The 12,500-nt window shown below is 36.7% G+C and overlaps 2 non-coding genes across 2 annotated transcripts; both read right to left on the bottom strand.

The window, feature by feature from the left end:
- Nucleotides 1–239: 239 nt before the first annotated feature.
- On the bottom strand, nucleotides 240–395 carry LOC130903343 (5.8S ribosomal RNA). The gene has a single exon (XR_009060713.1). It is a non-coding gene; the product is annotated as a 5.8S ribosomal RNA (ribosomal RNA).
- Nucleotides 396–1,513: 1,118 nt separating this feature from the next.
- LOC130903345 (small subunit ribosomal RNA) lies at nucleotides 1,514–3,435 on the bottom strand. Its single transcript, XR_009060715.1, has one exon. It is a non-coding gene; the product is annotated as a small subunit ribosomal RNA (ribosomal RNA).
- Nucleotides 3,436–12,500: the final 9,065 nt, after the last annotated feature.

The raw sequence follows: 12,500 nt of genomic DNA, 5'->3' as shown, positions 1-12,500 counted from the left end.
TTAATTTATGGTATAGCGGGTTGTGTTCAAAAATTGCGTAACTTTTTCTATAAAAATTTACGCTGCTTTTCGCACTTTAGGATGCCGCACAAATACAAAAAAAATACGCACAAGTTTGTATGTGCATGTGTTTTTTCTTAATTAGTGTGCGTTATTGTTTCACATCCAACACGCTTAGGCATTATTTTTCTTTAATAAATAGAAAAATTTTAAATTCTAAGCAGTCTTTTAAATTGATACGACCCTCAGTCAGGAGTGGTCCGGGAACGAGTATCCGAGGACCGCAATGTGCGTTCGAAATGTCGATGTTCATGTGTCCTGCAGTTCACAAGTTGACGCGCAATTAGCTGCGTTCTTCATCGACCCACGAGCCAAGTGATTCACCGTTCAGGGTAATCATTTTATTATTATGTCGTTTTCTCATATTCTATTCGTCGTATTTTTAATATTTGATAATTATTAAATTAATAATATTATTATAATATCTTATACGCGTATAGAAAATTTATATAACGACATTTTTTATATATATATATATATATATATACATATATATATATATTATAATAAATGGTAATTATTCGAAACTTTTAGAGAAATTATAATATCGTACTTTGATATATCTGATAAATTTTAACCGCTGCACATGTTTTATTACAAACGAGGCGCGCATAGACAGATATCTCGCACGATATATTCCTCCTCTTTATATTATTACAGTTTTTTTTTTATCTTGAAAGTTTTATACAAATTTCGACGGTCGGGCGTAAATCTTCGAACACCTTCGAAATAATACATAAAATATTATTTCTAAAACGAATTTTTATACATATCGATAGAATCGACATGTGCTTAAATTTCGTTTAGGTACCCGGATGAAAATGTCTCAATAACATAATCATCACATATAATCTTGTCGATATTTTCTTGTATTACCTTCAAACGATAAAAAACTTAGGTAATAATATAATAAACGAAATAAAATTTATCCATAAAAATATAGACACACACACACGACAACAGACGACGTTTCAATAAACTATATATTTTTCGTTTATTATAATAACGATTCTTTATCAGAACGTTTTTAGTTAACAAGAAATTTTGTTAATGATCGTTCCGTCAATCGTTATAATATATAATAATACATATGTTGTTATTGTTGTGTCGTCATCGTCGTCGACGCCTTCTATAAACTATGATAAAAATTTTTCGTTATATTTTTATTGGAAAAATTTATATATGTAAATATATTTTTATAGACGTATGAATTATATTTATCTTTTTTTTTTTAATTTTATTCGAAACTTGTTCGAATTTTGTAAAAATTAAAAAAAGATTTCAATATATATACATCTATAATATATATATATATATATATATATAATTTATAACATATATAAATTTCTTTTGAAGAGTTCGATAATTTTGTAGAAGAAAATTCTCTTTTACAATTAATACAGACTTGATTTCGTTTTTTTTTTTTTTTGTTTAAAAACGAACAAATACTCTGTAATGATCCTTCCGCAGGTTCACCTACGGAAACCTTGTTACGACTTTTACTTCCTCTAAATGATCAAGTTTGGTCATCTTTCCGAAGCATCGGCGACGCCGAAACGCCACCGCGCTCAGTCCGAAGACCTCACTAAATCATTCAATCGGTAGTAGCGACGGGCGGTGTGTACAAAGGGCAGGGACGTAATCAACGCGAGCTTATGACTCGCGCTTACTGGGAATTCCTCGTTCATGGGGAACAATTGCAAGCCCCAATCCCTAGCACGAAGGAGGTTCAGCGGGTTACCCGGGCCGCTCGGCCAGGGAGGACACGCTGATTCCTTCAGTGTAGCGCGCGTGCGGCCCAGAACATCTAAGGGCATCACAGACCTGTTATTGCTCAATCTCGTGCGGCTAGAAGCCGCCTGTCCCTCTAAGAAGAATTATTTGTACGCCGACAGTAAAAACCGCGAACGGCAAGAGCCGAAACTCAATACCGACGGGCCTTTGGGATGTCGAAATACGCCTAGTTAGCAGGCTAGAGTCTCGTTCGTTATCGGAATTAACCAGACAAATCGCTCCACCAACTAAGAACGGCCATGCACCACCACCCACCGAATCAAGAAAGAGCTCTCAATCTGTCAATCCTTCCGGTGTCCGGGCCTGGTGAGGTTTCCCGTGTTGAGTCAAATTAAGCCGCAGGCTCCACTCCTGGTGGTGCCCTTCCGTCAATTCCTTTAAGTTTCAGCTTTGCAACCATACTTCCCCCGGAACCCAAAAGCTTTGGTTTCCCGGAAGCTGCCCGCCGAGTCATCGGAGGAACGTCGGCGGATCGCTAGCTGGCATCGTTTATGGTTAGAACTAGGGCGGTATCTGATCGCCTTCGAACCTCTAACTTTCGTTCTTGATCAATGAAAGCGTTTTTGGCAAATGCTTTCGCTTCTGTCCGTCTTGCGACGATCCAAGAATTTCACCTCTAACGTCGCAATACGAATGCCCCCATCCGTTCCTATTAATCATTACCTCGGGGTTCCGAAAACCAACAAAATAGAACCGAGGTCCTATTCCATTATTCCATGCACACAGTATTCAGGCAAAATTTTGGCCTGCTTTAAGCACTCTAATTTGTTCAAAGTAAACGTGCCGGCCCACCTCGACACTCAGTCAAGAGCACCGCGGCGGGATTGAGTTGGGCCGCCCTTGCGAGCTAAGCCCACCGGCAGGACGTCCCACGACACGCCAGTTAACACCGCGTACGATGAACCAGCGGCGTGGGACACAGATTCGACTACGAGCTTTTTAACCGCAACAACTTTAATATACGCTATTGGAGCTGGAATTACCGCGGCTGCTGGCACCAGACTTGCCCTCCAATTGATCCTCGTTAAAGGGTTTAGAGTGTACTCATTCCGATTACGGGGCCTCGGATGAGTCCCGTATCGTTATTTTTCGTCACTACCTCCCCGTGCCGGGAGTGGGTAATTTGCGCGCCTGCTGCCTTCCTTGGATGTGGTAGCCGTTTCTCAGGCTCCCTCTCCGGAATCGAACCCTGATTCCCCGTTACCCGTTACAACCATGGTAGGCGCAGAACCTACCATCGACAGTTGATAAGGCAGACATTTGAAAGATGCGTCGCCGGTGCGAGACCGTGCGATCAGCGAAAAGTTATTCAGAGTCACCAAATTGTACGATGACGAGCAAGCCCGCCACCGATTGGTTTTGATCTAATAAAAGCGCTCCTTCCGTCTCCGGTCGGAACTCTGTTTGCATGTATTAGCTCTAGAATTACCACAGTTATCCAAGTAAATGTGGGTACGATCTAAGGAACCATAACTGATTTAATGAGCCTTTCGCGGTTTCACCTTAATTTGGCTTGTACTGAGACATGCATGGCTTAATCTTTGAGACAAGCATATGACTACTGGCAGGATCAACCAGGGAACTGTGTTTTATAATATATATAATATATATTATTACTATTATTATTATATATATATATATATATTTTATAATAAAAAACTATTATCGAAAAAGTTTTAATAACAATATCCAAAAGAGGATAAATTATGATGATGTTTTTTATATTACATATATACTTTATATTTATACATAATATAATAATCATCTATATTCGTGTATAAACACATTGTTATTTACTTTTTCTTTTGCGTGTTTGCTGCGCTTATTATTGAAAATATATAATTTTCAGCGCCACGCTTTATTTATATTTTTTCTTATTTTATAAAATTTCACCGAATCGACTATAAATCTATCTAAATTTAATCGAAATGAGAAAAATTAGATGATTACGTCGACCGGGCTACAATTTCGACATTATCTCTACCCTTCGCTAGATTGTAAGCGACATGGTTTATACATTAGGTAATAATGAACGAAATTTTTATTCTCGCACGGAATAATGAGAGTTATCGCAAATATTGTGTATTATATATATAAAAGTGTAATATAATATATATTTTTCATAGACGATCGCATATGAATCGCTCACGATAGAACGCTAGCTAAATTCGCGATCTCGCAATAGATATTTAATTTGTGGATAAATTGATATAATATCTAAAAAGGGAACCGCTAGCAATATACGTTAATATATTGGAGGAGAACGGGGACCCTTTCAGAAAACTATATAATCCACCGATGTGGAATGACCGAAACAACGTCTTTACGTAAATTATAACGAGTTTATTAGAATTTAACGAGACGTCAACTTCGATACACCACACATATATGTGCGCTGTACAACGGTACGCCTTCTACATTAACATTAATAAAGATGTATAGTGAAAATATATAAAAGATGTATTGTGAATATTAAAAAGAAGTATTATGAAATTACATGTTTTGTATTTAGAAGCCGTCCGAGGTGTATCTATCACATAAAAGTGTTATGAAAATATTAACAATAAGGAAAAAAAGTATTATGAAATTAGATGGCCGCTCGATGTATGAACGTACGAGGTGTATTATATAAAAGTTGTATGAAAATAGAAATAATAATGAAAAACAAGTATTATGAAATTAAATTCCGCTCGATATAGGAACTTGTCGAGAAAGATGATTTGTGAAGTTGAATGGAGATGTTTTGTATGTAGAAGTCGTCCGAGGTGTATGACATAAAAATGTTATGAAAATATTAACCATAAGGAAAAAAAGTATTATGAATTTAGATCGCCGCTCGATGTATGAACGTACGAGGTGTATTATATAAAAGTTGTATGAAAATAGAAATAATAATGAAAAACAAGTATTATGAAATTAAATTCCGCTCGATATAGCAATTTGTCGAAAAAGATGATTTGTGAAAATTGAGTGGAGATGTTTTGTATTTAAAAGCCGTCCGAGGTGTATCTATCACATAAAAGTGTTATGAAAATATTAACAATAAGGAAAAAAAGTATTATGAAATTAGATGGCCGCTCGATGTATGAACGTACGAGGTGTATTATATAAAAGTTGTATGAAAATAGAAATAATAATAAAAAACAAGTATTATGAAATTAAATTCCGCTCGATATAGCAATTTGTCGAAAAAGATGATTTGTGAAAATTGAGTGGAGATGTTTTGTATTTAAAAGCCGTCCGAGGTGTATCTATCACATAAAAGTGTTATGAAAATATTAACAATAAGGAAAAAAAGTATTATGAAATTAGATGGCCGCTCGATGTATGAACGTACGAGGTGTATTATATAAAAGTTGTATGAAAATAGAAATAATAATAAAAAACAAGTATTATGAAATTAAATTCCGCTCGATATAGCAATTTGTCGAGAAAGATGATTTGTGAAAATTGAGTGGAGATGTTTTGTATTTAAAAGCCGTCCGAGGTGTATGACATAAAAGTGTTATGAAAATATTAACAATAAGGAAAAAAAGTATTATGAATTTAGATCGCCGCTCGATGTATGAACGTACGAGGTGTATTATATAAAAGTTGTATGAAAATAGAAATAATAATGAAAAACAAGTATTATGAAATTAAATTCCGCTCGATATAGCAATTTGTCGAGAAAGATGATTTGTGAAAATTGAGTGGAGATGTTTTGTATTTAAAAGCCGTCCGAGGTGTATGACATAAAAGTGTTATGAAAATATTAACAATAAGGAAAAAAAGTATTATGAAATTAGATCGCCGCTCGATGTATGAACGTACGAGGTGTATTATATAAAAGTTGTATGAAAATAGAAATAATAATGAAAAACAAGTATTATGAAATTTAATTCCGCTCGATATAGGAACTTGTCGAGAAAGATGATTTGTGAAGTTGAATGGAGATGTTTTGTATGTAGAAGTCGTCCGAGGTGTATGACATAAAAGTGTTATGAAAATATTAACCATAAGGAAAAAAAGTATTATGAAATTAGATCGCCGCTCGATGTATGAACGTACGAGGTGTATTATATAAAAGTTGTATGAAAATAGAAATAATAATGAAAAACAAGTATTATGAAATTTAATTCCGCTCGATATAGGAACTTGTCGAGAAAGATGATTTGTGAAGTTGAATGGAGATGTTTTGTATGTAGAAGTCGTCCGAGGTGTATGACATAAAAGTGTTATGAAAATATTAACAATAAGGAAAAAAAGTATTATGAATTTAGATCGCCGCTCGATGTATGAACGTACGAGGTGTATTATATAAAAGTTGTATGAAAATAGAAATAATAATGAAAAACAAGTATTATGAAATTAAATTCCGCTCGATATAGCAATTTGTCGAAAAAGATGATTTGTGAAAATTGAGTGGAGATGTTTTGTATTTAAAAGCCGTCCGAGGTGTATCTATCACATAAAAGTGTTATGAAAATATTAACAATAAGGAAAAAAAGTATTATGAAATTAGATGGCCGCTCGATGTATGAACGTACGAGGTGTATTATATAAAAGTTGTATGAAAATAGAAATAATAATGAAAAACAAGTATTATGAAATTTAATTCCGCTCGATATAGGAACTTGTCGAGAAAGATGATTTGTGAAGTTGAATGGAGATGTTTTGTATGTAGAAGTCGTCCGAGGTGTATGACATAAAAGTGTTATGAAAATATTAACGATAAAGAAAAAAAGTATTATGAAATTAGATCGCCGTTCGATGTATGAACGTACGAGGTGTATTATATAAAAGTTTTATGAAAATAGTAATAATTATGAAAAACAAAGTATTACGAAATTACCTAAGTTTGGTGACTGGCCGGCAGAGGGCGCTAGTGTCTATAAAAAGGTGTTTAGTTTGTCGTCTCTCCGGCAGAGGGCGCTAGTGTCTATAAAACAGTGTTAAGTTCGGTGACTGGCCGGCAGAGGGCGCTAGTGTCTATAAAACCGTATTAAGTTTGGTGTCTGGTCGGCAGGATATAGGAACTTGTCGAAAAAGTTGAATTGTGTAAATTGAATGGAAATTTTTTTTATGTAGAAGCCGTTCGAGGTGTATGACATAAAAGTGTTATGAAAATATTAACAATAAGGAAAAAAAGTATTATGAATTTAGATCGCCGCTCGATGTATGAACGTACGAGGTGTATTATATAAAAGTTGTATGAAAATAGAAATAATAATGAAAAACAAGTATTATGAAATTTAATTCCGCTCGATATAGGAACTTGTCGAGAAAGATGATTTGTGAAGTTGAATGGAGATGTTTTGTATGTAGAAGTCGTCCGAGGTGTATGACATAAAAGTGTTATGAAAATATTAACGATAAAGAAAAAAAGTATTATGAAATTAGATCGCCGCTCGATGTATGAACGTACGAGGTGTATTATATAAAAGTTTTATGAAAATAGTAATAATTATGAAAAACAAAGTATTACGAAATTACCTAAGTTTGGTGACTGACCGGCAGAGGGCGCTAGTGTCTATAAAAATGTGTTCAGTTTGTCGTCTGGCCGGCAGAGGGCGCTAGTGTCTATAAAACTGTGTTTAGTTTGTCTTCTGGCCGGCAGAGGGCGCTAGTGTCTATTAAACCGTGTTAAGTTCGGTGACTGGCCGGCAGAGGGCGCTAGTGTCTATAAAACCGTATTAAGTTTGGTGTCTGGTCGGCAGGATATAGCAACTTGTCGAAAAAGTTGAATTGTGTAAATTGAATGGAAATTTTTTTTATGTAGAAGCCGTTCGAGGTATATTATATAAAAGTGTTATGAAAATATTAACAATAACGGAAAAAAGTATTATGAAATTAGATGGCCGCTCGATGTACGAACGTACGAGGTGTATTATATAAAAGTTGTATGAAAATAGAAATAATAATGAAAAACAAGTATTATGAAATTTAATTCCGCTCGATATAGGAACTTGTCGAGAAAGATGATATGTGAAGTTGAATGGAGATGTTTTGTATGTAGAAGTCGTCCGAGGTGTATGACATAAAAGTGTTATGAAAATATTAACGATAAAGAAAAAAAGTATTATGAAATTAGATCGTCGCTCGATGTATGAACGTACGAGGTGTATTATATAAAAGTTGTATGAAAATAGTAATAATTATGAAAAGCAAAGTATTACGAAATTAGCTAAGTTCGGTGACTGGCCGGCAGAGAGCGCTAGTGTCTATAAAACGGTGTTTAGTTTGTCTTCTGGCCGGCAGAGGGCGCTAGTGTCTATTAAACCGTGTTAAGTTCGGTGACTGGCCGGCAGAGGGCGCTAGTGTCTATAAAAAGGTGTTTAGTTTGTCGTCTCTCCGGCAGAGGGCGCTAGTGTCTATAAAACAGTGTTAAGTTCGGTGACTGGCCGGCAGAGGGCGCTAGTGTCTATAAAACCGTATTAAGTTTGGTGTCTGGTCGGCAGGATATAGGAACTTGTCGAAAAAGTTGAATTGTGTAAATTGAATGGAAATTTTTTTTATGTAGAAGCCGTTCGAGGTGTATGACATAAAAGTGTTATGAAAATATTAACAATAAGGAAAAAAAGTATTATGAATTTAGATCGCCGCTCGATGTATGAACGTACGAGGTGTATTATATAAAAGTTGTATGAAAATAGAAATAATAATGAAAAACAAGTATTATGAAATTTAATTCCGCTCGATATAGGAACTTGTCGAGAAAGATGATTTGTGAAGTTGAATGGAGATGTTTTGTATGTAGAAGTCGTCCGAGGTGTATGACATAAAAGTGTTATGAAAATATTAACGATAAAGAAAAAAAGTATTATGAAATTAGATCGCCGCTCGATGTATGAACGTACGAGGTGTATTATATAAAAGTTTTATGAAAATAGTAATAATTATGAAAAACAAAGTATTACGAAATTACCTAAGTTTGGTGACTGACCGGCAGAGGGCGCTAGTGTCTATAAAAATGTGTTCAGTTTGTCGTCTGGCCGGCAGAGGGCGCTAGTGTCTATAAAACCGTATTAAGTTTGGTGTCTGGTCGGCAGGATATAGGAACTTGTCGAAAAAGTTGAATTGTGTAAATTGAATGGAAATTTTTTTTATGTAGAAGCCGTTCGAGGTATATTATATAAAAGTGTTATGAAAATATTAACAATAACGGAAAAAAGTATTATGAAATTAGATGGCCGCTCGATGTATGAACGTACGAGGTGTATTATATAAAAGTTGTATGAAAATAGTAATAATTATGAAAAGCAAAGTATTGGGAAATTACCTAAGTTTGGTGACTGGCCGGCAGAGGGCGCTAGTGTCTATAAAACGGTGTTTAGTTTGTCTTCTGGCCGGCAGAGGGCGCTAGTGTCTATAAAAATGTGTTTAGTTTGTCGTCTCTCCAACAGAGGGCGCTAGTGTCTATAAAACCGTGTTCAGTTTGTCGTCTGGCCGGCAGAGGGCGCTAGTGTCTATTAAACCGTGTTAAGTTCGGTGACTGGCCGGCAGAGGGCGCTAGTGTCTATAAAAATGTGTTTAGTTTGTCGTCTCTCCGGCAGAGGGCGCTAGTGTCTATAAAACCGTGTTCAGTTTGTCGTCTGGCCGGCAGAGGGCGCTAGTGTCTATTAAACCGTGTTAAGTTCGGTGACTGGCCGGCAGAGGGCGCTAGTGTCTATAAAAATGTGTTTAGTTTGTCGTCTCTCCGGCAGAGGGCGCTAGTGTCTATAAAACCGTGTTCAGTTTGTCGTCTGGCCGGCAGAGGGCGCTAGTGTCTATAAAACTGTGTTTAGTTTGTCTTCTGGCCGGCAGAGGGCGCTAGTGTCTATTAAACCGTGTTAAGTTCGGTGACTGGCCGGCAGAGGGCGCTAGTGTCTATAAAAAAGTGTTTAGTTTGTCGTCTCTCCGGCAGAGGGCGCTAGTGTCTATAAAACTGTGTTTGGTTTGTCTTCTGGCCGGCAGAGGGCGCTAGTGTCTATTAAACCGTGTTAAGTTCGGTAACTGGCCGGCAGAGGGCGCTAGTATCTATAAAACCGTGTTCAGTTTGTCGTCTCTCCGGCAGAGGGCGCTAGTGTCTATAAAAAGGTGTTTAGTTTGTCGTCTCTCCGGCAGAGGGCGCTAGTATCTATAAAACCGTGTTCAGTTTGTCGTCTCTCCGGCAGAGGGCGCTAGTGTCTATAAAACAGTGTTAAGTTCGGTGACTGGCCGGCAGAGGGCGCTAGTGTCTATAAAACCCTATTAAGTTTGGTGTCTGGTCGGCAGGATATAGGAACTTGTCGAAAGAGTTGAATTGTGTAAATTGAATGGAAATTTTTTTTATGTAGAAGCCGTTCGAGGTATATTATATAAAAGTGTTATGAAAATATTAACAATAACGGAAAAAAGTATTATGAAATTAGATGGCCGCTCGATGTATGAACGTACGAGGTGTATAATATAAAAGTTGTATGAAAATAGAAATAATAATGAAAAACAAGTATTATGAAATTTAATTCCGCTCGATATAAGAACTTGTCGAGAAAAATGATTTGTGAAGTTGAATGGAGATGTTTTGTATGTAGAAGTCGTCCGAGGTGTATGACATAAAAGTGTTATGAAAATATTAACGATAAAGAAAAAAAGTATTATGAAATTAGATCGCCGCTCGATGTATGAACGTACGAGGTGTATTATATAAAAGTTGTATGAAAATAGAAATAATAATGAAAAACAAGTATTATGAAATTAAATTTCGCTCGATATAGGAACTTGTCGAGAAAGATGATTTGTGAAGTTGAATGGAGATGTTTTGTATGTAGAAGTCGTCCGAGGTGTATGACATAAAAGTGTTATGAAAATATTAACCATAAGGAAAAAAAGTATTATGAAATTAGATCGCCGCTCGATGTATGAACGTACGAGGTGTATTATATAAAAGTTGTATGAAAATAGTAATAATTATGAAAAGCAAAGTATTACGAAATTAGCTAAGTTCGGTGACTGGCCGGCAGAGGGCGCTAGTGTCTATAAAACGGTGTTTAGTTTGTCTTCTGGCCGGCAGAGGGCGCTAGTGTCTATTAAACCGTGTTAAGTTCGGTGACTGGCCGGCAGAGGGCGCTAGTGTCTATAAAAAGGTGTTTAGTTTGTCGTCTCTCCGGCAGAGGGCGCTAGTGTCTATAAAAAGGTGTTTAGTTTGTCGTCTGGCCGGCAGAGGGCGCTAGTGTCTATAAAACCGTGTTCAGTTTGTCGTCTGGCCGGCAGAGGGCGCTAGTGTCTATTAAACCGTGTTAAGTTCGGTCACTGGCCGGCAGAGGGCGCTAGTGTCTATAAAACAGTGTTAAGTTCGGTGACTGGCCGGCAGAGAGCGCTAGTGTCTATAAAACCGTGTTAAATTTGGTGTCTGGTCGGCAGGATATAGGAACTTGTCGAAAAAGTTGAATTGTGTAAAATGAATGGAAATTTTTTTTATGTAGAAGCCGTTCGAGGTATATTATATAAAAGTGTTATGAAAATAGTAACAATAACGGAAAAAAGTATTATGAAATTAGATGGCCGCTCGATGTATGAACGTACGAGGTGTATTATATAAAAGTTTTATGAAAATAGTAATAATTATGAAAAACAAAGTATTACGAAACTACCTAAGTTTGGTGACTGGCCGGCAGAGGGCGCTAGTGTCTATAAAACCGTGTTCAGTTTGTCGTCTGGCCGGCAGAGGGCGCTAGTGTCTATAAAACTGTGTTTGGTTTGTCTTCTGGCCGGCAGAGGGCGCTAGTCTCTATAAAAATGTGTTTAGTTTGTCGTCTCTCCGGCAGAGGGCGCTAGTGTCTATAAAACCGTGTTCAGTTTGTCGTCTGGCCGGCAGAGGGCGCTAGTGTCTATAAAACTGTGTTTGGTTTGTCTTCTGGCCGGCAGAGGGCGCTAGTGTCTATTAAACCGTGTTAAGTTCGGTGACTGGCCGGCAGAGGGCGCTAGTGTCTATTAAACCGTGTTAAGTTCGGTGACTGGCCGGCAGAGGGCGCTAGTGTCTATAAAACCGTATTAAGTTTGGTGTCTGGTCGGCAGGATATAGCAACTTGTCGAAAAAGTTGAATTGTGTAAATTGAATGGAAATTTTTTTTATGTAGAAGCCGTTCGAGGTATATTATATAAAAGTGTTATGAAAATATTAACAATAACGGAAAAAAGTATTATGAAATTAGATGGCCGCTCGATGTATGAACGTACGAGGTGTATTATATAAAAGTTGTATGAAAATAGAAATAATAATGAAAAACAAGTATTATGAAATTTAATTCCGCTCGATATAGGAACTTGTCGAGAAAGATGATATGTGAAGTTGAATGGAGATGTTTTGTATGTAGAAGTCGTCCGAGGTGTATGACATAAAAGTGTTATGAAAATATTAACGATAAAGAAAAAAAGTATTATGAAATTAGATCGTCGCTCGATGTATGAACGTACGAGGTGTATTATATAAAAGTTGTATGAAAATAGTAATAATTATGAAAAGCAAAGTATTACGAAATTAGCTAAGTTCGGTGACTGGCCGGCAGAGAGCGCTAGTGTCTATAAAACGGTGTTTAGTTTGTCTTCTGGCCGGCAGAGGGCGCTAGTGTCTATTAAACCGTGTTAAGTTCGGTGACTGGCCGGCAGAGGGCGCTAGTGTCTATAAAAAGGTGTTTAGTTTGTCG

Source organism: Diorhabda carinulata, unplaced genomic scaffold, assembly GCF_026250575.1.
Source record: "Diorhabda carinulata isolate Delta unplaced genomic scaffold, icDioCari1.1 Dcau_34, whole genome shotgun sequence".
Taxonomy (NCBI): Eukaryota; Metazoa; Arthropoda; class Insecta; order Coleoptera; family Chrysomelidae; genus Diorhabda; species Diorhabda carinulata.
The sequence above is the reverse complement of the archived record's forward strand: the minus strand, read 5'-3'. Positions and strand labels throughout refer to the sequence as shown.